Below are 24,942 nucleotides of genomic sequence, written 5' to 3'. Positions count from 1 at the left end.
GTAATTATTTTTTTCTTTGGGAATATTTTCCATAAAATATACTGCTTTTAACAAACCATCATTTCTGCAATGGAAAATCCTTTCTGATTGAAAAATTTCAAACTCCCCACCACACAGTTGAAACTTACGGGTTAATCTCCATAAAGTTCCACAGGACCACCGTTGGCACAAGGGACTTTTACAGCCTCTGTTAGAGAACAAAAATAAAGAGGAACTGACTTTAGCCCAAAGGGATTAATTGGTACCCTTATTTCATTAGGTTATTTAAAGTAAAGATCTCATTAAACTTTCATTGGAATAATGTTAGAAAAAGTCTGTAAGCTGCAGCTGTTGGGAAGAATTGAGAGGTCAGCAAATTACCAGTTGATAACAAAAAATAGTATTACAGTCTGAGAGAAGGAGAATAAAGATGCAGAGTAGAGATTTGGGACCTTTTAATTCTCTGGTTTTACATTTGTTGGCTCTGTAGATGTTGATGTGCCACTTGCTCCATGTAAAGTCTCTTGAGCTAAGAAGGCTCAACAGAGGCTGAGGAGACCTCACAAGCCTAGAGTGTCAAAATAAGACAAAGTTGTTCATGTGGTTCTTCCCTGAGGTTGTTTGGCTCTCTCTGGCCTAGTTAGCTGCTGTGTTAGGGACGATTTATGTTCTCTTAGCTCTCTTAGTTGAAACCACTCCACATGCACCATGCAGCACTGATGGAAAAGTCTTGGCACCCCCAAAGTGACCAGTGCATGTTGGGGTGACACCAGAACAGCATGGTAGAGTGGGGAAGAGAGCAGCATTAAACCTCAGCTCCAGATGCCGTACATCACTTACAGCCTTTATGTTTCTGAAGCTGGAGATTTGTATTTAATTTGTATTAGACATATGGAAATACAATTACAAAGGCTTTCCACTGGGTTAGCTTGAGAAAGGGACGAGTGATGGTTACTGCCTGGTTGGGTTTGGTTAATTCTGGCCCACTTTCTGTGCTGTTTGAACCTGTGTAAAGCAGTGTTTGAACTGAGAGGGCCAGACCCCATACAGCAGCTTTCTGAGGTCACTGTTGCCATGAGATGACAGGTCCAGAGCACAGCTCCTCTGCATTCAAGGGAGTGCACACTGTGCACTCAAGCCATTGGACACCTTGGCCAGGCCGTGTTGCCTGCAGTCAGGATGCCTGACTCCCCTCTCAGCCCTGTGACCTCATGCCTGCCCTTCCCTGTGTCTTCCCTCCCCTCCTTGTCCTTCTCTGTGGCTGTTTGGGCTATGCTGATTATCACAGAGGGTCAGCAAAGCCTGAGGCCACCCGCCCACGACCAAGGCACCCACATGGATCCACATGTGCACCCATGGCTGGTCTCTTCCCTGTAACACTGTTCCCAGAGGGCTTGCAACCAATGCACAGGAACAGTTTGCGTTTGTGAGGACTTGGGAAAAAGAAAGGTTCAAAATGCTCTCCTGTTGAACCATTATCTGCCAGCTCGACTTGCACTAAGCAATAGGACGTAACTTACAATCAAGCAAACTATTTGTTAGAAAAATCAGATTTGAAGCCCTAAGAAGTGGAGTTGAATTGATTGTTCTTCCTTTATGGCACAGCAATGCTAATGATGTCGTACCTAGATGCCACAAAATGGACTTAGAGCTCAACTGCTGCAGCCAAGGAGGAATCTGCTTCCTTCCCTTCCCCTGCTTGTCCCCCCACCACTCCCCTTCTGCTGGCACTGAGTGTTCTGCCCCCACCAGCAAATGTGTTCAGAAAGCTAGGTCAGCAGAAAGCTAGCTCTACAGAAAGGAGCAGAGAGCTGTCAGCTGGCTCAGATCTCCAGCCCAGCTCATCTGAAGCCAGAAAAATGCCAGTGCACAAGGAAAAGTGGGAGGAGAGGAGCAGGGACCATTTATTGTTTAAATCAGAATAGTTTCCCTATTAGAGAGCCAGAACGTAAGATTTGAAAATGCCAGAATGGGTTCCCTTCCTCTATTAAGTCTCCCAGGCTGTCTGTCTCTTCCTGCTCTAAGATTTCAGACATCCTACATGTTCTTTTGCAAGTCTCTTGCCTGCAAGCCTCTGCAGTTGTCGGCACATCAGCAGATCCAGCCTGGACGAATTCTTGGCTGCGGGAATTTTCCTATTTCTACTTGCTTTTTTGTATACTTACATTGCATCGCAAAGGCTGATTGTGTTTTACCCTGGGGATTATAAATCCTAACAAACTACACTGAAATCATTGAGCTATTTCAGTTAACAGTTCCTGGCCAAAAGAATTTTGGGGTTTTTTTTTTCTGTAAGTGAGGTTACAATCAGTGCTTGAAATTTGGCAGCTGCTGAAGACCTGTGTAGTATCACTGAAAAAGGAATAAAGTAGTTGTCAAGACAGGGAAATTTGACTTATATCATCAATACCTCTTCCATGGCCTGTACCAATTGAGAATTTAGGCTCTCAAGTAGTACAACTTTAGTAATTGTGCTCTTCTGGTTGCCAGTGGTAACAGTCCATGTGCACACTCGCAGTTCCTGACAAATACATGGAAATGTGACTTAGCTACCCACTGTCTCTGAAGTACAACTTAGTTTACAATTACTTGAGCTACACCTGCTCTTGTGAGGGGCTGTGAACACATGCACACACGCAAACACATGTGGGGTGGCCGTGACTGAGCCGACACTCGCCAACGTCACGCTGCAAGAGCTGCTCTGAGTCTGAACTCATATGGGTGTGTGCTGCTGGAGGAGAACCACTATATCCATGCTGGGGCTGAGAAAATCAAAGCAACTGCTCCCGAATTGAATTTTGGTGTCTTGTGTTTCTATTATGGAAGGGAAGGCTGAGTGCTGACTTCATTAGTCCTGTGTGTTGCTGCATGAGGTACCACAGATGGGTAGAAAGCCCTGCAGCCACAGAGGCAGAATTAGAATGGTCTGTAATGGATGGAAGCTGTATTGAGACAGATCCATCTCCAGGCTGAGTGTGATGTATATGTACACATAGATTGATATTTATGAATCTACCATTGAACTTGCATTGACAGAGGGTCACATCCTCAGTGGATTTATAATTAAGTGTGATTCCATTAATTTCAGCTAGTCCCTGGCATATCTGCATTTCTCTCACAGTTGTTAATATCTTGGCCCTTCAGGAACAGACTTGCTTACTCTCTTGGCACTGAAAAACAGTCCTTGTCCTTGATATAAGCTCTGTTTCACCTGGAGTGAAGCAGTGGGATTTGCAGGCTAGTATACAGTGTGTTCCCAGAAATGCATATGCACAGTGTTTAAGGCTCACACAGCTCTCTCAAAAAACTTCTACCAGTGAAATCTCACATGATCAATACTTGCCTCTCTTTTAGGTTTTCACATTATGCAGAGTGGTAGTGAGAGATATTTTTAGTATGTTTGAATAAATAGAACTTTTCTGTTTTCATTGTTTGGGTTTTATCTTAGAAGACAGGTGCATGAGACTTGAGATTGTCTAGCAGATAAGTGAGAATTCCTTTCTCCAGAGTTCCTTCGTGTTTGCTCCTCCAGTGGTTGCACAGCCAGAGTCCTCATCTGGTCAAGGCACGTGCACAGACTTCAGTTTCCACCTAGACAGTGAATTGGCAGTTCTTTAAGACCTCGTGTGTGCTGCAGGCTGGTGACTTCCCAGGGCTGCTCACTCCTGGTCCCCTATGCACTGCACAGTGGGGTGGCAGGGGGCTCTGCCCACTGTGGGGAAGACAGCCAAAGGGCAGCTCTGACATTTCTCCTCACTTCTTTTTTCCTTGATGGAGAAAGCAGAGCATTCATGAGTCAGTTCCTTACTGTTGCCAACCTCCGTCACTCATAAATCGTTAATTGGGCATGCAAAATCATGCCATTTGGGGCTTTTGGGACTCTTGTGTTTTTTAACTCTGTATCTTTTGCCTCCTAGGTTGCAGGAGCTTGTGGTGTCTTTTTTTAAAACCTTCTTTGTAATTCCCAGTTTAAGCAGGTAGCATTCCATGTTTAGCAGCCATCTCAGCCAGACTGCATCTTCAAATATAAGGCAACAAATTGGGGTATATACGTAGGCTGGACTATGGGGTTTCCTCAGCCACTGTGTGATCTCTTGACGATATTTCAGCTCCCAAGTCTGGCCTTTGAAATGTTTGGGTTTATAAGAAACCAATAAATGTTATAGAAAGACATCCTGAGCAGAGTTTATGTGGTCTCTTGTATATTATGGTAAGCCAGAATTTCAAATATACCAGAAAACCCAATTCACTGTGGTCTTAAATAGCAATGGGATTGCTGTTTTACCATTCTGCTACTATGAATCATTAGGCTCCAGCAATGTAATGCCCATTAGATCATCCAGTTCAGCTCTCAATCCCTGTCAGATTGTTCACTACAAATATTTTCCTCATACAAGGTCTTGCATTCAGTTTACTACATTGTAGACTTTCCACTGCTTCCCTTGGAAAGGAGTGGATCAAGAATACTAGGAAACATCAAATCACATTGAATATGTCATTCCAGAATGTAAACAAACAACGCTAAAAATAATGTCAGGACCATGTACAGTGGAAACATTCCACTTTCAAAAAACTACCAAACAGCTACTCTAAGGGATAGAGCATATCTTGCGTTTCTTGTATAGTTGTAGGTTTAGCTTTGTCAGATATTTTTATTTAAAATATAAGATAAGAAAGAATATGCTAGAAGCTCAGAACAGTGGTTTCTCTTAGAGAGATGGAAAATGAAGCAGACGTGTGGTTCTGCTGCTTGTTTACGTGTCATCCTGCCTTAATGGTAAATAATTATAAGCAGAATCAAATGATAGATATCTGCTGTGCTGAATTCCACTGTTCTGATTTAGTTACACTAAGCATGGAGGGTTTGAGTCTGATTTTTAGAACTGTCAGGCGCCAAATGGCATGCTTCGCATTAGCCTGCAGTTCTGTACCTAATTTGCATTCAGTTATGCAAATTAAACATTTGACTTGAGTAATCACACACAAATAAGCATGTCTGATCACTTGCACACATGCTTATTCACTTCATTTGCTCAAATAAAATATATACTCAAACTAAGTAGGCAGCTTAGTCTGTAACCATTTTAGTAACCAGCTTCAGAATTTCTGAGGCTGATAATGTTGTTTCTTAATAGGGCAGCTGCAAGCAGTTAATAGTATAGGCATCTTTTAATAAAATTTCCTTTGTGCATTTTTGCATGCCTTTAGAGTCTGTTAGTGGTGGACTTAGGGTTGCCTGAATACATGGAAAGTCAAATGCATGGAAGTTTGTTAAAGCTGACCTTCAGTTGTATTTTTGTCTGTTGGTATGCTAAAAGAAATAGGAGAAAATAACCCTGAGGACTACTTAGAACATAACCTGGTTTGAGCAGCTTAAGCAAGAAATGCATCTACACATGCTAGATAGAAATGTGCAAATTTAGCCTTTTCCTGCAGTGAAAGAAGCAAAAAATAAAATTACTCCTGTACCCAAATATTCATTCTGTCAATAGCAGTCCACTGTTCCAGGAAGTTGCAATAATATGAATTGCTATCTGATAAAAGAATATCAGCTTTTGGAAGAAATGGGAAATTATTTAGCAAATGAAGCAGAAAGGAGGGGTTTAAAATATTTCAAATACATTCACTTTTGAGGGAAAAGTGGCTGTTGGCACAGGCACAGAAAACTGCCTTGATACGCTAATGCTCAACAAATCTATGAAAAATGCATTTGATAGGCAAAGTCTTGTGAAATTAAGATGGTTTTATTATTTCTTTGTATGAAAAATTGGAATACAATCAGTTCTTGTAATTAGATAAATAAGCAGTTTAGGAATTAACCATAAAAAAAGATTCAGAGAAAATAATATTATTGCTCTGAGATTGTTGTAGGACTCCCTGCAGGGTGGTGCAGCAGCAAAGCTGCCTGCCTGCATGGTGAGCTCTGGCAGTTGTTTGCCATGTCTTGCATTGCATTCAGAACTGATCAGGTAGGTGAGGAAGGCTGGGACACATGAACCGAAGGGAACTCTGTAGTGAATTACAGAAAGATGAAATCTCTCTTAAATCTTGATGGTGGTGAGATCTCTGCTTCTGTATGCACTAGGATTCTTTAGGGCATGTTCACTGACCCTTTGGTACCCAAGGGAATGCACTCTCAGAAGCATCAGCTGCTGCTCTTAGGCATCATCCTGAGTCAGATGTCACTTTAGTTAACCCATCTGCATCCCCCTTAGTCAGGTACATTAGGTCCATGGTGGCCAAGGTGGCCTGATTCCTGCCAAAGTAACTCGTGGTCAGGAGAGGAGCTGCTGATGCCTATGTAAGGCATCTTTACTTAAAAATGGACTCTTGCCCAAAAGGTCTGAGGTGGTCGTGGCAGGGACAGACAGTCCAAGAAGCAGTGCAACCTCCCCACCATCCATGCCCTGCCACACACCTGCACAGACAGCTGCAGGGTGTATCTAGAAGACTTCAGGTGATTAAAAAAATGTAGTGTAGAAAGCAAACCTGCAAGGGAGTTTTGGTTGGCAGAGTCATACAGGCCCTGAGCATGGCTTGACTTTGGGGGAGGCTGGGAAGCTGCATGGCCAGAGGCAGGCCCTATGACCTCAGACTAAACAGCCCCTTTAAAAACAATGGGGTTGAGAGATAAGTTTTGCTTTGTTTTGGTCTCCATATTAATTGTGATTAAAAATAGAGCCCTCAGCAGTGGCAGAGAGAAAAACAAGTGTGGCATTGTTAGCTTTATCGGGAGAAACAAGGAGCATGAAGGATGAAAACATGAGGCAAGAAGAGAGACCAAGGACTGTGTCAGTCTGGACCAACCTCTCCCCCAGCTCAATCTACCTGCTCATTTTTAGTGCAGAACAATAATTCATTTTTCTCCATGCTTTCTGCATAAATGAAAGTTTTAACCTCTCAGTAGTTAGTGCCTGGAGATGACAATCCTGTTCGTAGTTCATCCATTCCCTGCCTCAGGTTCAGGATTGCACAACTACAACTAAGTCATTTGGTGTTCTCAAGACTTTAGCACTGGAAGGAAAATCTCAGTCCTACTGGGATTTCCAATAACAACATACTGAGATTCAGATGTGAATCTTGATAACAGATTTCACCTAAGGGAAATAACATTCCAGCTTATTCTGAAAGTCTTGACTGAGCTGATCTGTAGAAGGTGAAGACTGCAACACCATAGACTAAGCCTCAGAACCATGTAGGGGGATGCTTCTGACAGATCAGTGCTTACATTTTCTAGTGGTTTGTTTGCTGTGTGGATGAGTTTGGGCTTAGTGATGAGAGAGGAGTTTGAAAGCTTCATTTGAAATGGTATGGGACAGAAATACCTAGAAACAGATCCCATCAGCATAGTGTTTATTACATCAGCAGCCAATGATAGCTACCACATGAAAGCTCCATTTTTGTGGTTGTTATATGAATATAACTGTAACAAATGACATTTGCAGACCAGAAGACATGAGATCTTAAAATAACTTTTTGTATTCCTTCAAAATGTATTTCTCAAGTGCTCACCCCCAAACCAAGAGCAGTTTGAGGTGAACAGAGCAAGCAAAAAAAGGCACAGTTGTTCATTTCATTTCATGAACAGCACAGATTTGAAGTCTGGACTGGCTGACATCAGACTGTCTGATTCTGTATGTGATCACGCCTAGTGGTCATTATTATGACCAGATAAGCAAACACCAGCCTTCCCCACAATGTTGTCCCAGCCTCTAACCATCTTTGGCTAAGCATCAATGAATGGGGTATTTGCGTTTATTAACTTGAATGAATGTTTTATTAATTAATTTATCCAGTTGCTTTCTGAACTCATTTAAACTTACAGCATCAATGACATCCTGCTAAAAATAGTTCTGTCGTTGTTTCTCACATCAGGACTTCCTTGTCTGCTTTCAGTTGCCATGTGCTCATTTGACATGATGCCCTCCAACTCCTGAATTGGAAGATTCATCGATTTCTGTTCATATTTCTCTCTCAAATTTTCCTTTTCTGGCCTGAAAAAATCTTAGTCTATTTAACTTGTTCCTCCATGGATGGTGTTTTTTTATTTCTCCTTTGAAAGTCCTTTTTGCCCTTCTCTGTCTATTTTTCTTTCATTTTTTTCCTTTTTTTTCCTTTTTGATTTTTGGTGATGGGGTGGTTTTAAACACTGCCAGCATGATGTGTCTTTGCTTTGCTCTCTGTTCATTTGCTGGCATTCAGCTTGCTGTCTGAGCACTTGCATTTCTGAGCACTGAGATGGTGTTATAGCACAGTCTATTCTGACCTTGGGATCTCATTCCCAAGGACTAAGACTGAGTTTAGGTCCCATCATTGTAGGTAGAGAGGACTGTTTTGTATGTGCTGGATTTTATAGTTGTCTATATTGAACTTCATCTGCTCTTCTATCACCTAGATGCTGGTAATCTTCCTTGCCTGTGAGTTTTCACTCGCGATTTGCTCTTACTCTTCTTTTAATAGTTCTGCCTTTTAAGCAATGTGAAGCGCTTCCCTCTTACCCACAACAGCTGAATCTCTTCAAGCATCTCTAGCAAGTGATCTTGTTGAGTGCCTTTGGGCACAAGCTTTCCAGTTAAGCTATATCAAATGAATACCTCTTGTTCACATGCTCGTTATCTACTTCAAAATCCTCACTAGAGTTGTGAAGTACAATTTTCCTTTGCAAAAGCTGAACTGGACCTCTCCAGTATATCCAATTTATTCCAGTGCCACCTAAAGCTATTCTTAAAAAAAAAAAAAAATTACATATACATTTTCCCTGGTATAAGCATTTTCCCTTGAATTTTTAACAAATGGTGCCATATTTGCCACTTTCCAGTGTTCTGATGCCAGATCATTTTCAGCCAACAGCTGCACATTATAGTTAGCAGTTCAGCTAAATAAAGATTGAAGCAGAAAAAATAGTGATTAAAAAAAAAAATTAATTTCCTGGAAAAGAGTTTAGTTTTGCAAGTTTCTGAATGACTTGGCATTTTAGTTTGCTGCTAATGTCAACCCATAACATTTAGTGATTATCTGATAGTTTATCTTTTCACTATTTGACAAACACTGTGATAAAGGACACTAGGCCAGTCAGAGAGTAGAGAAGTTGACCTGTGCTGCAAGCAGTGGGAAACCAAAAATGAAATGATAAACACAAAAAACTAACAGTAATCTGGAAACAAACCAAAATAAAACTCACATACAATAGAAAACTTGAAAAGAGGCAAAATAAATCAGTCAATTTTATTTTGAGTTGTTCTCAGTATTTTTCCATTTCAAAGGGGTTGCTGTTCTTAGCGAAAACCCCACTTTGTTATTAATGTTTCTACCACTGTTAGAACTGAGCTTGGAGGAAAGCAGCTTGTTCAGCAGTATCTGTTACTCATCAGGGATGTTGTATATTTAAACTGACGTAGGACTGTGCTACAGAGGCTGGAAACATTAAATAACGTGCAAGTTTGTGTTTCCTTGTGAACATAATTGCCTGACCTCTACAGCAGATGCAATTTGCCAAGATTTTCTTAACAAAGGCAGTGACCTTAGTTTACTACATAGTATGAATGTGTTCAAGCACTGGCACTGGTGTATACCACATTCCCGTTCTTTCCTTTGCAGTTTTCCCTATTGTTCCACTCACTCTATTTACTTGAGGCCCAAAAGAACCGGCACAAACTACCTGCTCCACCCCACGTATTGATTAGGCTGATATTGAATTACAGTTCCTTATTTTAAGTTTTGTCAATGTGCAGTCCTGCGGAGCGTTGTTTGTGAAACAAGGCTGTTACAAGGTCAGAGGACTAGCAACCCCGTGGGATGGTAAATGGCATTGCAAACTATATACTGTTAATTATTTAACATGTCTTCAGATGAGTGATTTGAACTGAACTGTCTCATCTTTCACAGCTAAACACTGAAGATGACTCAAAAGCTTTTATGGCCTGAATCATCCAGGGTAATTTACCTCTGAAAACTGAGATGGTAAAGAAACAGAAAAAGAAAACTGGGTTTCTTACAGATTTGAATCATTGTCCTTCTGTATTCCTTCTTTTTACCAACCACAACACACACAGTTCTTTCTCCTGTGTTCTATAACATCCTCACCAGGCAAAAAACATTAGATGCCAGCTGGATTGCTTTGTACCTGTGCCAGCCTCTGGTGAACAAATATGTGTGGGTTCAACCAGCACCTCCCTTATCTACTGGATGTTCTCTTCCCAGCCACTTATTTTCATGAAATCTGTAATAGTTTTGCTTTGCTGAGACTCCTGCCAGTCTGTCAAATCTGACTGGAATGCACTCAGTGTTGGCAGGGAGAGGAGGAAAATGCAAAGACCGTCAGTAACCAAAATTCCAATGGTGTGGTGATCTTTTATATTTATTTTCTCTGGAAATCAAATGTCCCCTGTGTCAATCACCCAGCCAAGAATATGCTATTGGAATATAACCATCTATTGAAAAGTAGATCATAATATGGGTGCATCCTGCAAAAGTTCACTAATGATAAGCTACTTCACATATAAGCTGCACCTTAAAGCTCCACAATAGAGAAAAAAAACCCTCCTTACTCCTTTGCTTCATTTTCGCTTTCTTCTTTAGTTCACTAGCATGTTACTGATGAAGGATAGATTGAGTTCTGTCCTCCACCATTCTTCAGACTAAATGATGCACTGTCAATCTTCCCTCCTCATTTTCTGAGATGGATCATTCCTTTTTAAATGTCTTTAATATTGTTCCTTTTCCTTCCACATCCAAATTTACCACCATCTCCTCTTTTCTCTCTGCTCTTCTACCCCTGTCATGTTTCCTTCTCATCCTTATCTTCCGGTCTCATAATTTACTCTTTTATTCTCTGTGCCCTGATCCTCTTTGCGGTCTTCTACTTGAATTGCACTATGTCTGCATGAACTCATGCCTTCTAAAATGCATTTCATCCATTTTGGTCAGGAAGGGGAGTTGAGGCCAGCAGGACTGCTTGAGTGGGCACCATATTAACTCAGGCTCAAGTTTTCCAGTGGAGTTTAAGCAGCTGCTCAGCTTTGACACTTAATCCCCATTAATTTTGAGTCGGATTAAGGAGTCTAAATCCCTCTGAGCCTCTGCTCCCAGGTCAGCAACATTATCCATCCCACATTGCAGCACCTTAGCAAGACCCTCACAAAACTTGTGCTGTAGATGACAGAAGTGGCCCATATATGTAGCCACTTTTTGCTGTGCTTACATCATCTCACCTGCTTCCTAATTAACTTGCAGTTGTGCTGATTGGTGGGGATGTACTTGTGCCTGAAACCATGAGAAAAAGATGCTGGGGGAAGAAGCTGAGAGGGGAAAAGTGAGAGAAATATGGAAACCTGGGCATGGTGGGGATGTAAGACTGCCACTTTGTGAATTGCCTGATTTCAGCGGGTTCTCGGGAGAATTGTGTCTCCATGCACATTCTTCTCCCTTTTGCTCTCTCCAACACCACAACAGGGAGAACTGAAAGGAACTGTGAGTAGGAAGGCAGACTTTCCAATTCCCTTTGTAGGAATGACCCACTTAACAGATGATACAATCAGGGTATTTGCTCTTTTTTGTCAGTTCCAGTAAGGGATGTTCAAAAGCAGAATGCCCATTCATTGGGATGCCCAGTGTCCAAATTGGCTTGCACAAAGCAGCTAATCTTGTCCTCAGAGATCCTATTTGTTCAGGTGCAAAACAAGTGTCTGCAGTTGCTACCAATCTAAATACAGATACCAGTGCCTAAAAAAAAGGGGAAAGAAAAGAAAAAAAAATTAAAAAGAAAGAGAAAGAAAGAAGACCATTTCAGACAAGCCATAGTGAATCCAAGCAAATTTCAAGTAAATTAATTGTGGAATAACACAATATATGATTTTGGCATCCAAAAATGAAACATATTCTTTATAAAATGGGCACACTGTGCAGCTCTCTGACATTTCCAAATGAAACAATAGGACCACTAGAATGGAAAGTCTGCAGGAACAGCAGACAAGGAAAGGAAGTTTAGGTTGAACAAAGGTTTTGTTCATTTTTACAGCCCCTAGAGGAGAGTAGTGCTGTACAGAAGCTGTTAATGATGGGCTGGATTGGATGGCTGAAACCAGTGCCAAGATCTAAATGTGTTTTTACTCCAAACTCCTCCCCAGCTGTCCAGATACCCTGCAGAATTTCCAGCTGGTGTGAACCCCATGGGCTTCTGGATCAGCACAAAAAGAAAGCGGGGCGGGGGGGGGGGGGGAGGGCAGCACTCCTGCCCGTGGTTTGCACATCACCTTCTCACTTGATAAATGCAATTCACTTGCATGAAATAGCAAATCATTAAGCTTTGTCTGACAAACTTGCAAGTTGACCTCAAGTCTTGGGTTGTAGGAAGGAACTGTGCTGTGCTGAGGGCTTGCTCAGGTAACTATGGCAACTCTGCTTCTCCGTTAGGCTTTGAAAGAATTGTCCTTAAGTGAAAACAGCTCCAGCCTACCATTGCTGTTTAATAAATAATCTGCCAGTGCAGGAGGATTCAGGTTCAGAGAAGCTGTGCTTCCTTTCAACTAGGCTGGAAAATAGAAAAGTAAAATTCAGCAAAGCCTTTTTCAGAATTTCCATGACATGACTCTGTTCCTTGGGCATGTAAACAAATCCCTCACGCACTCCAAGGGCTCGTCGGAGGGGTACGGCCTTTGGGACCTGCTCCTCACAGCAGGTAAATGCAGAATTAGAGCTCATGAACTGCTTTTGCTCATAATCTCCCTGCTGAACTTGAAGAAATTTCTAAGCTATATCTCATCATTTTAGATCTACATGCACAAAATGAGATGTTTCTTTGTATTAGGTAGTGAGGGAAAGAAAAGGAGAGAAACCTTTTGAAATTTTTCATTCAAGACCATCAGGGGGAGATTCAACCTGTGTAGTTCTGCAATATGTCAAAGTGCATTGGGGTCAGAAAATAACACTGCACAGTTCCTGAGTGGGAATGATATTTACAGGCTTTTCTTTTACAAGTTTGGATTCTGCCAGGGACATTACATGAGAACTTACAATTTGTTCTTTATAACTAAGAGCCCTTTTGAATTGGAGCCAAGCAATCCAGGCCAGGTTCTTCCTTTAGGCTCTGGTGCAGCAAGGATGGACCTTAGGGCCTGTTACAAGTTTTCTATTGGCTTCGGTCAGGGTTGGGTCACTTGGGCATCTCGGAGGCATAAAGGTGGGACACCTTGGTCAGCAGCAGACTCACTTCTGCTGCCTCTTCCTGCAGCAGGAATGGCCAAAGCAGCGTGGCTTCCCCCTGCTGCTCAGGCATGTCCATATATTTTGAAGCCTGAGGTGTCCCTGTTCCAGCACACATTTTGTACTTGGCTGTATGACCTCTTCTTCACAAGATGGGGTGGGCAGCACCATGTATTCAAAAGTGTTGTCAGAAAAATAGAAGAAAGCTTCTGGGGCCAGCTGAGCGACTTCCACAGAGGGGTTCTTACAGATACCTGACAGAATCTAAGGTACCTTTCAGATCTAAGCATTTTAAAACCTGTCCAGTCTCCTGACCAGCTAGGAGAGCTCTCACCCCACCTGTGACCTCCCCTCCCTCTGTCCATGGGCATGTTCTCCACAAGGAAGGCAAAGGCAGGGAAGGCCACAGTGTGCCCTTTTTTCCCTCCCTGCCCTCTCACTGTGTGAGTCCCATCCAAGTTTGCCTGCCAATATCTACTGGTCTCTGCCAGCATAAACAGTGGCAGAGGGCCACAGTGGCTGCAATTCCACTTATGAGGAGAGGAACAATAAGAGATCAGTTTGGTGCAGAAAACATATGGAAGTGGTCAAAATGGAGGCATGACAAAAGCAAAGATAAGATCTACAGAAATGGTACCTGTATGACCTCTCCAAAGCACTGCAGAACCACGGCAGGGTCACCTCTGCCTTCCCCAGCTCCATAGCCTGTGGGAGGACAGCAGTTCAGACCCATTGAATGTGGTCCTTCAAGGATGCAGGGTCCAGTGTCATCAAGGAGAGTCGTGCCTCAGCTTTGTCCATTGGGCATCAAGATAATAAAGCCATTAGCAGCACCAAGCAGGAACAGGACCTGGTCACCACCCCAGGACAAGGCAGAGGAAATGCCATAGACAATGCCAGGATGAGTGGGATGACTGAGGAAATGAAAGGAAATGTGTTCCCTGCTGAAACCTCCAAATTTGGAAGGTGCCTTCCGCCCTGTCATATTGCTGTTTTCTCAGGATCTGGTGGTTCCTGACCTGAAGATTAGGGCTTGCAGTTTTACAGTGTCTTGCAGACACTCTCTGGTTATTGTCTATGAGACCAAGACATGAAGTCATTAAAAATAACTCCTCTTGCCACTACCCAAATAACTCAGTAGGGTTGAGGGACTGTAACCCAGTTTGACCTTTTGTCATTCCAAGTACTGCTATTGTGAGGCTGCAGTTTCATGATTTGTGGAGAGCAAATTCCCCTCCAAACAAAGGCCAAGCCAGAGCCAGGGGTTTGTGCACATCTCTGGTAGAGCAGAGTGGAGTGGCCATGCCCAAGTCATCTCCAAGCTGAGGCAGCCCCACAATCACCACATTTCTGGGGAGGGCCTGTCACAGGGTATGACTGAGAACCTTCCATACTCATCTGGAGTGAGGGTTTATCACTGTATAAGTGTACCTTTGTAAGTGAGATAAAGTTTCCACTTCTGACTGAAGAAAGGAGGGGGAGGAAAGGGAGAAAGGCTCAGAGCCTAGGAATCCTAACACTTAGATGTCTTAATTAAAGGTAAACTTTTCCTTTAGGGAGGCTGTGGTTAGAGCAGCAGGCAGAGAGACCTGACAGCACAGGCTAAATAGAGAGGAAAAAAGACTCTTTCTTTTTTCTTTTTTTTTTCCCAAACATTCACTTTGGCCTCAGCCTGAAACAGCTTTGAAATTGCAGACACCTTCATGTAAATGTTCTTAATAAAGGAAAAAAAAGTCCACTGCAGGACATTTGTAATCCTTCTGATTTAGATGTTTTAATAATGTGCTAGTTTATCTTGGAGGATGGTGGCTGACCTGGAATTAATGTCTCTGCCAATGTAAGGCTAAAAGATCAGACAGACGACTTAAATATAATAATATAATACGTGTCTGTATGTATGTGTATATATATACACACACATATATAGACATATATATGCATGCACTATATAAACACATCTTTATGTAATCATAAACGCCCTTTAAAAATTATTTCAGCACAAATTAAGGTATAGACGGCATCTGATTGGCTCAGTCACTACAGAATGGTGCCTCATGATATATTCATTTCCTATTCTGGTGTGGTTAATTGGGTATTTCAATTTAATTACTGCAGTCAATAGCACTTTCGGTTGAGTGTCTTAAGTGTTCATTTAATTTACTGTAGATTTAATAAGGCAGCGGTTGTATGTAAAGCTGTTAACCATCTGGATGGGCTGCAAAGCCCATCTTTTCTCTTGGGTAGCTGGAGCCTCATCCAAGACACACTGATGTCTACAGCAGTCTTTCTGTTAAATTCAGGAGCTCAAAACCTAGGCTCCTTGGGGAGCAAGGAGGTGGGCAAATGCCTCTGGCTGTGGGCTTCCCGGCTTGCCTGTGTGAGGGAGGGTTTTTAAGGTGCTGTTTCTCTTCTGTAGGCAATTTCATATTTCAGTAATGGTAGGAAGAGCAGCCCATGACTCGGGGTTTCATAATTGTGAGCTATGAGACTGAGCCTTAGAATTTTAAGCAGAATTTCAAGTCGTTTCTCACAGCCTGGGTAAGGAGGTGATGAGCTGGGTCACAGCTAGGAAAATTTAAAATAAACACACCAGTTTGACAAACATCATGCAACTGAATGATCTATTTTACTCCTGTCTCAGGGTCTGGCAGAGCTGTTCATCCTCTCTCCACCTCCAATGAGTGAGTCACTAGCTCTTGCTGTTGGTCAGGAAATCTGCAGGTCTGCGGATTTTCAGATCTCTAACCTTCTGGGAGAAAAAAGAGGCAACCACTAGATACAAGCATTGCCTCTTGTGATTTCAGGGCCTCTCTTAAAAGGGAACATGATTTGTTTAGGCAAAAGATGGTATAGCATGGGGCTATGGTTATAGGGTCTGGACCTTATGGCCTGGAGACCTGGCCATCTTATCTTCCTGCACAAGGAAAATCTTCCTTCTAGTTAAAAGTCAGACCCTGGTAAAATTGAAAAATACCACAGTAGTAGAGATATGCTGGTGCCTAATGATGCTGGCAGGTACCTGAAGAAATTTTCAGGAATACCTGGGTCAGGAGTAGCCAGACATTATGTGTACCAATATTCCCTCCACGCAGACCTCATAACTTAGATAGATGAGAAGAGGAATGAATAGGAGGTTCTAGGCAGAGGATAAATAGCTAGATTCCACATCTCTGCCACAGGACAAGAAGAGGGAGGGTGTCTTGGTGTATCCTAGAGTAGCCCATCAGTGGAGGCCATGGGGAGCCCATTGGTTGCCTCTCTCTCCAGCCAGTGCTGGTTTAGCCAGCAACCCCCACGCACACAGTGCCAGTTTCATGATGTTTCCCTGGCCCAGAGCCGTAGCTGGCTGGCAGGCGAGCTGCACGTGACACAGGAGCCCCAGGTTCTTCAGGGCTGTGGGCTCCCATGATCCCCAGGCTTGTAGCCAGCCTGGGTTTAAAACCAAGCAGCAGGAACATTGGCAGGAACAGGACTTGAGCACATGAAATCCAGTGAAGAGAAATTCTTCTGCTGCAGAAAGTAGGCAAAAGGCAACTGGAGATGAATAGGCTGCCTGACAGCTGGCAGACACACAGCCTGTCTGCCATAGATGGTAATATAGGCACTGCAACTATTACAGCATCTAAAGGCAAAAAAAGCAATAAAAAGCTTCAACCTCTGCTACCCGGGAAAAGTAGCAGTGGTTTCAGACGCTGTCGGTGGAGAGGAGCCTTTGTGATGCCTGTGACAGGCAAATGGTCTAGAAAGCTCTACTGAGCTGTGTTTGGGATTAAGGGCCAGGAGCGCCTGGGTTCGTGCTCTATTTGTACTAGTTACACAGCCAGCTTTAAAAATTGTATTACTGCTGTTATTATAATGATATTGCTATCACTACTGTTATTTTCTTTACACATCAATGGAGCCTGGACAGCCAGTCTTAATTTCTTAAGTGAATGCAAACGGCATTTAGATTTTTGTGGAGATCAGACACCAGACACATTCCTACATTCTTGTCCAATGTTCAATATTTTTCCATGAGTCAAAGAGAACAAGAATGGGCATATTGTGTAAATGCAAAACTCTGCCTTTTTAAACTGACAGGATGAATTTCAGCCCTGCCTCTTTGTCTCTCTCCTTCGAGCAGGGGCTTTTCAGCCTGCCAGATTTTGTTACTTACTATCCTTGAAAACAGAGGGAGGGAAAAGTCAGTCCTTGTTAATTCATTGTCCCAGTTACCTAGCAGTGCTGTATCCTTTAGGACTGCTGGACTTTTTTTGCTTTTCTGAGATGCTGAAGAGCTATGGCTTTCCTGCCAGCTCCATGGTGTTCCCTCAGTAAAAGCCTGCAACACTAGAGGCACTTTAAAAAGGAGTGAGGAGTCTGTTGCAATAGGCATCCAACAAAAGTTCCTGCTGCAATCCGCACTTCCAGTAAATGCTGGTTCGTAATCCAGATTTCAGGCTTCAAGGCTGGGGCTGGTTCTTAATAGAACACTGATACAGGTCAGTGTAGCTGCATCTGTTTACAGCAACAGAAATTTTGGCTCACTGTTGTATTGGGCTTCAGTACAGATTCACAAACAAGACCATGTATGCAGATAAATATCAGCATTTAAGGGGTCCCTGGAATTTGAATTTTCACTCGGGGAATGCACCTTTGTATTTTACAGTGTGTGCAAAATGTGCCTGATGGATGACCTAAAGACTGAACTCATCCATGCCTGCCCTGGAGACTGCTCTGATTTGGTCTACATCCCAAGCAAGACTACATGGCCTTTCCAAAGGCTTCTCCCAAGTTCAGACCTCCATAGACAGAAGACTGCATGAGAACAAAGACTTTATTTCTAGACAGAAACACCTTTGATTCTTTTTTCAGATATTTTATTAGGCTATAAAATGCTTATTTCCACGCCATAAATGAGAATAAATATGTATCTAGCAAAGCCAGACTAGTCTAAGTAACATGCAAGGAAAGTTTCACTGAAGTGCTTTGACAACCCCGAGCTTTTGGTTGCTCTTTCTGAGAGTGGAAAGTTGGTGAGTGCCCTCTGAGCACATTTGACCTAGAGCTTCCTAGCTAAGGATTAGGAAGGAAATAAAAGCATAAAAAGGGAAAAAGGAACTAATTAGCTCCAAGAATGATATGGCCATTTGTCCACTAGGAACCAGTCTACTACCTCCAGAGTTTCAAATATAGTAGCTTGCTGTACAGCCTTTCATCTGTAATGATTTCTAGTCACCATTAAATGGTACCATAAAGGTGAAAGGTTTCACGTTAGTTATAAAATGGAAAATTGTATTTATCCTGGCTAGTATTTTCAAAAGTATGCTGGGATTCATATTTTGACACCTAAAGAGATGTCTGCTTTTCAGAGGTGCTGAATGTGCATCGGTGTCTTTTGGAATTTAGCTGGAAAATAGGGCTGGTTATTAATGTGTTTGACAGTGTCTAAATGCATGAAGAGTATTTTTCAAAAAAATATATAAAGTCCTTGTCATGGAATCTTATAATCAAGAACAGAGAAACAAAGTCCAGCAAAGTCCATTTAAAGACCTTCATAATCTCAATGAACTTTAGATCAGGCTTAAGCAAAACCATTATTTAGCAACTCAGATTCATTTGATGGAGCATCAGTTTACTCAGTCAACCCTTTGATTGTTTATGTCATTTAAAAACTACTGATCTGATGCCTTCCCTGAAGGAATCTGTGTAGAAACAGAGACTGACATTTCTCACATACATTGTCATTTATTGCTTTCATCTCCTCCTCCTCCCCCCTCATCATATATGTCATTAACTTGGAGACAAGTCAAATTTATACATTCCCTCCATTTGCTCCACGTTCAAAATTTTCCAGTTACATACCAGATCTATCCTAGAAGTGAACAACAAAAGGATGAGAGGGAAGGAACACAAATTGCTGACTAGAGGTAAAGAAAAACAGGGGAGCTGGAAGGGGGCCCAGGTAGACTGTGGAGTCTTCATCCTTCAAAGCATTCAGCACTTGCCTGGACAATGTCCTGAGCAACCTGATGTAACTTTGTTGGTAGCTCTGCTGAAAGTAGAACATGCAGTGACAGGACAAGGGGGAATGGCTTCAAGCTGAAAAAGAGTAGGTTGACATTAGAAATTAGGAAAAAATTCCTTACTGCCAGAGTGGTGAGGCACTGGAACAGGTTGCTGAGAGAAGCTGTGGGTGCCCCATCCCTGGAAGGTTTTAAGGCCAGGTTGGGTGGAGCTCTGAACAACATGATCTAGTGAAATGTGTCCCTGCCCATGGCAGGGAAGTTAGATGATCTCTAAGGTCCCTTCCAACCCAAGCTATTCTATGATTCTCTGATTCTATGTCCAGAGGTCCCTTCACAGCTCCATCATTTTAGGATCCCAAAGGTCTTCTAGGAAACTCTCCATCAAGGCCTCTGTCACAATACTTTTATTTCTTTCTGAGTAACGTGGTAAATGGACACATAGCTAGCAAACTCTTTACTGTGTCAGGAGCCTGCAGAAATGAAGTTTAAGGGACACAGGACCTGTACGACTGCAGAGGGTTTCCACTGCATGACTCTTGGTGGGGCCTCACTCCAGGTGCCTGGACTCCCTTATCCAAGACAGCAGAGCAGTTGAAACATTCAGCTCGTGGCCACACCTGGTGCATCATTGGTGTGTAGGCTACAGAAGTGATGCAGCTCTGACACAACAAATCTTGGTTGAAGTTTAGAGGTCCTTAGAGTCCTTGGCTGAGATGTTTTCACTGCATAGGCAAAGGAATGCTGTCTCTTGGAATGATTGTGGTACCCTTGTCACTCTTGTAGGCGTGTGTCCCCTTGTCACAGTGTGTTGTGTCAGGAAGGAGATGCTATTCCACTCAGTCATTTCCAAACAAGGAATTTTTCTCATTTTGAATTTTCAAAGTCAACAATCTCAATTGAATCTAGAAACAGATTCAAGGAGGAATTCCTTCCTGCATGATTCCTTGTTTCCAAACCTTTCCATTCAGTCTCTCTGCCCATTTTCATGGGTTTGGATGCTTTCAACCTTCTCATCAAAATGAGACTCTTTCAACCTTCTCACCTACTCAAAGAAAGACCAAATAAAGTTTCACACGAGCATGTGCCAGTCCAAGACAAGTCATTTGGGTTTCCTGTGACTTGCTAATGACTTTCCATAATGTTCACAATTCCATACTGATCTTCATATTCCAGAATGACCTAGATACTGATCAAATTAATCCCATTCTTACAGTTTTCCTCCAGACTCCCAAAGTGTTGGAAATACAGGAGCCGTGAAACACATCCAGATTTGTCTCCTTACTAAACCTGGAGGCACCTCATCAATATCAATGACAAATATATTGGGGGACAATACACAATCACCTTGACATGCCTGCAAAAACCACCACTCCACCACCTTACCTCTTTCTCCCCTGCACCACCAGTCCCCATGAACCACGGACTAGTTTGAACCTTGATTAATATTTTTCATCCCCATCTAGATATGTTATCATCACCTTTCATAAGTCAGCGTCTTCCCTTTTCCTAACAAAGTCTCAGTCCCTTGATTAGCTCTGAATGTCTCAGACTCTATCCACTTTGGATGAAAAAGTGTATCATTTCACTGGGATTGAATTTATTGCTGCTCAAGTTTGCTAAATAATCTCTTAATCTGCAGTTAATCAGTTAGAATCTCAATATATGAACTTCCATCATTTTATCTTTTATTTGTCCTTTCTATTGTCCATTCTCTTCATAGGAGTATCTTCAAAGCTCTTTAATTGTTGTTTCAAAACCCTCCAAAGCCTTTGAAATTTTTACCTGTTTTGCTCAGATAGGTCCAAATCTTGGTGGGGTGTACTTGGCCTGTCTTGACACTGCACATTTAAGGTGAAGATTTTGAAAAAGGCTCTTAAGTACTGCTCTTACTTAATGCCCTTAATGGGGTGACCGTGCATGATGAGTGAGAGCCAGGGGGAAGATGCTAATACAGGTCAAACCCAAGCATCAAGGGAGTACAGCAATCTTGTAGGAGACCTCTTACCACAGGCCTGGATTTGATCCTAAATATCACTTCTCTGCTAAAGTTTTTGGCAGAGGGTCAGGACTCCTTCCTTCTAACAAGAAGCCATTTTGCCAGTTGCTCATTAAGTGTATTAGTTGATGCACGATGGAAGGCAGCTCTCATTGACGTGGGTCCTCCTTGTCCTGGCTGATAGAGTCTGATGCTGGAAGCGTGACTGGTTAGTAAGCTGAAGAGATCTTTCTTTTCCAATTGCCAAGTGGTGACTGTATCTCCTGTGAACTGAAACGTACCCTGAAGAAGACCTCAAGGCTGAACAGTTGAAGAGAGTGTCCTGTGTGATGCATTGATTTGCAGGAAGAGATAAACAGTCTAAATATTCCCTTATTTTCCAAGTCTGAATGGAGAGCTACTGTCTTCCTCCAGTGATTGAACTTTTGATAATGGAGTGTTGCAGAGGGAATGAGTGCTTAGACAGGTAATAAAAACCCACATGTGGGCATGGATATGTGCTCTAATGAGCCTACAGAGCGACAATTTGGAAGCAACGCTGAGCAGAGTACCAGGAGTGAACTGCTCTCAGCAGTCTTTCCTTAGGTGAAATCTTCTGTGCTATTGATCTCTAAAAGGCAAATCAAATAGCAGCAGCCACATTTTTAAGGATTAGGAGCTTCCTGTGCAAGACAGTATGTGTTTTTAATACCTTAAGCTGACTTACAAAGCTGGTAAACAATGTGGAGGGTGGTATTGGATGACCTCTTTTACATGCCTGATCATCCTGTCAACATTTATAATGTATTTGATATTTCCTTCTCATCAGGATAGGATCAGTTAAGCAGTCCTATTTCCCAAAGCTCAGGTTGCATTATGCTTTGTTCCACATTTCATGGTAATAAATGTTGACATAAATTTCTGTAGATTTCACACAAAGTGATTGTTAATTTATTCATGGTTGAAAAGGATCATAAAAAAAAAAGAAAGGAAGGGAAAAAAAAGAGCAGAAAAGATTCCTCTAGAAGTCAAATACACAGCTTGCAAGATAAAAAATACAGATCTTTTATGCCTATTTGTTTTGCACACAGTAATGACTGCTACACTCTGATTAGCAATCTTGACCTAGTTAAAATGCTATTGTTTTTCTGTGTTCCTATTCTTCTAAAAGACTGTGACTAGACATTATATTTTATAATCCATGAGATGCAAAATCTGCATTAAAGATATAATTATTGCGCTTCAGCAACCTGGACCAAAGCCCTGACATTATGTTTCTAGGCAGTACACTGAATAATATGGAAGCATTTTTAGGTTGGTATGTTCAGTTGGCAAGATACATAATTTTTCCATAAGCAAAGGTAAATTGTGGGATTTCTAACATACTGATTGTTATTCTAGCCTTGTCCCAGCTAATGAAAATTAAGTGGATACTTGTCAGTCAAGAAACATCCTTATTTGTTACTATAAATTAGGTTTTAGTGGCACTAAACATTACAGTAAACAGGGAGGAAAAGTTGTGTTGCCTCTCAGTCAGCTTTATTTTTGCCCGTGGTGCTTTCGTCTAAGGATCAGCCAGAGTCAGGACACCCCTGCAAGAGGCCTGCACAGACACCCAGATCAGAAGGACAGGCATGGGCAGTGGGGATGCTTGGGATGGGTAGAACAAAATTCTCACGGCAGTCAGCTTTGTTCATCCAAGTGGTCCCTGGAGCTGGTTAGATAAATAGGAGGGGAGTGAGGCAGAGTCAAGGTGTGCTGTCTCAAGCTGCCCTGGTCACCAACAGTGTGGGGCTGAAGGCACCTGTGCCTCCTCCTCCTCCTCAGGCTCAGAGAGAACAGTTGGTGCCCTTCTTATGAACACAGAGTGGGAGGCAGAGGACACCTGGGTTTGAGCCTCTGCAACCTGACTGGAGCAAGGAACACCTTCTGCTCCCCTTGCACAGCTCTTTGCACCTTTGGAGGAGCCACCCTGTCCTAGCCATGGTGCTGTGAGGACATGCCAGCTCTCAGGGCCACCCTCCACTGTGCACAATGCCCAGGGCCTCCACTGCATCACTCAGTCCTGCATGAAAAATTAATGTTGCTTACCAGATCAGCATCATCCAGCATATTGGGCTTTGTCAGCTCAGAGTGCTAAAATCTCTCCAAAGAGAGATTCTCATGCTCATGCTTGCTTCCTCAGCCATGTCAGGTAGATCTGCAGCTGAAGACAAAAGATTAAAAATAAGTATACTTGTCCAGTGCAGAGAAAATGAAGAGCAGAAGGGCTGGGGAAAGGTTCTCAGAAGGGAGTCACACTAGAGATTTTCAGGACAGACATCAGGGTAAACCTGATTCTCCTGGGTATAGGAAGGAGGGGGAACAAGCAGAGCTAATGGATTTTAGATGTGTAGAAATAGTGGTAATGGAAGCCCTCAAAACTAAGTCTGTAGGCAGAAATGAGGGTGCCTGTGTGACTGTGGCATTAGTACCTGTGGTGGCCACAGAGATGACATCTCAGATGATGGCCTGAGTCACCCCAGAGTACCTCTGTGGCTTCAAAGCTGGCCTTGGTGTGAGTCACCACAACTATCCTGTCTGGCTAAAGGGGTAAAAAAAAAAAAGAAGAGAGGCATCTGAGCCTCCTGCATGCTGGGAGATGCCTGCAACAGAGAGGCTCTGCACTGGTGATTCCTGGTCCCTGCCTGGAAAGGTGCTTCCCAGACTGGCACAGCTCCGAGCACCACAGGGGGTGATACTGCTGGCAGCAAATACTATGAGCCACTGTTTTGAAACCGAGTTGCTGTTATTCACAATCAGGCTCTAAGCCTTAGGGTAGCTTGCTAGGTCCAGCCCTGCAATGCAAAAGTGCTTTCACAGCATAAATAAGTATCATTCAGCATCTTATCCTCCTTTGGAAGGAATTTTTTTCCCAATTTTCATTGTCTGAATATTTTTCATATTTTTCCTGTCATTCCTTTACCCTTTTGTTTTGCCAGCTACATGGAGTATTTTGTTTACAGTGCAGCCATAGATACAGTTGACACATATTGTGAGAAAGTCTAGATAATCCAAAATGGACCTTTTAAAGTGGATTTGTTTGCTGCTTCTACATTAAAGGCACAAAATCCGGAGCTGTTTTTTCTATCATCAGAAGTACGGCTCCACAGGAACTGCTAACACTGCCACACTGCCTGCCCCACAGTGTGGGGTTTCAGTCAGGAGCACCTTGGGAGTTTCATCCCTCTTGTTCCACCACACAATGTAAGAATACTGCAAACCTTTGTTGGAAATTGTGAGAGTTGGGAGAACAAAGGTAGGAGGAATCTTCCTTTTATGTCTTCCACTAAAGGGCTTAGTGGGGACTTAAGACTGTGGTATTTTCTCTCTCTTTCCTTGGGGTATTCTGGTGTTTAGGCCCAGTCTTAAGTGTCCACCCATAAACATTTCAAAACGACAGTCAGATACACCACTAACACCTCTGTACAAGGCTTTGATCTGCAGGCACTATGGACTTACTGCGGCAAGTCAGAGAGACTATTTGTGTTTTTCTTGTCCTGAGAGCTGTCAAACTCAAGGTGCTGGATGGTTAGTCTAGGAGTTCTGTCGAGCACTGTGCTCCTTCCTACACAGTGTTAAAGGAAATAGAGAGCAATTTCTAAAGGAAGTCCAACTGCAGAAGCTGTATGAAAGGCACAAAAAATAAGACGTTAATTGAAAGTGAAACCTTGAAAGACTGAATTATTTCCTGCTGACACTGACAATTCTTGGCCATATCAGGTAGATCCTGTGGAAAGA

At 42.6% G+C, this 24,942-nt stretch overlaps 1 protein-coding gene and 1 long non-coding RNA gene across 2 annotated transcripts in view; one reads left to right on the top strand and one right to left on the bottom strand.

Annotated features, from left to right (window-relative positions):
- The window catches only part of MAML2 (mastermind like transcriptional coactivator 2), a 209,759-nt gene that overhangs the window by 115,453 nt on the left and 69,364 nt on the right, over nt 1-24,942 (top strand). The window lies entirely within an intron of this gene.
- Nucleotides 18,049-24,833, bottom strand: LOC134548597 (uncharacterized). Its single transcript, XR_010079819.1, has 3 exons — nt 24,664-24,833; nt 23,254-23,368; nt 18,049-19,260 (listed from the first exon to the last, which is right to left on the bottom strand). It is a non-coding gene; the product is annotated as an uncharacterized LOC134548597 (long non-coding RNA).

The sequence above is a fragment of the Prinia subflava genome, chromosome 3, assembly GCF_021018805.1.
Source record: "Prinia subflava isolate CZ2003 ecotype Zambia chromosome 3, Cam_Psub_1.2, whole genome shotgun sequence".
Classification (NCBI taxonomy): domain Eukaryota; kingdom Metazoa; phylum Chordata; class Aves; order Passeriformes; family Cisticolidae; genus Prinia; species Prinia subflava.
The sequence above is the reverse complement of the archived record's forward strand: the minus strand, read 5'-3'. Positions and strand labels throughout refer to the sequence as shown.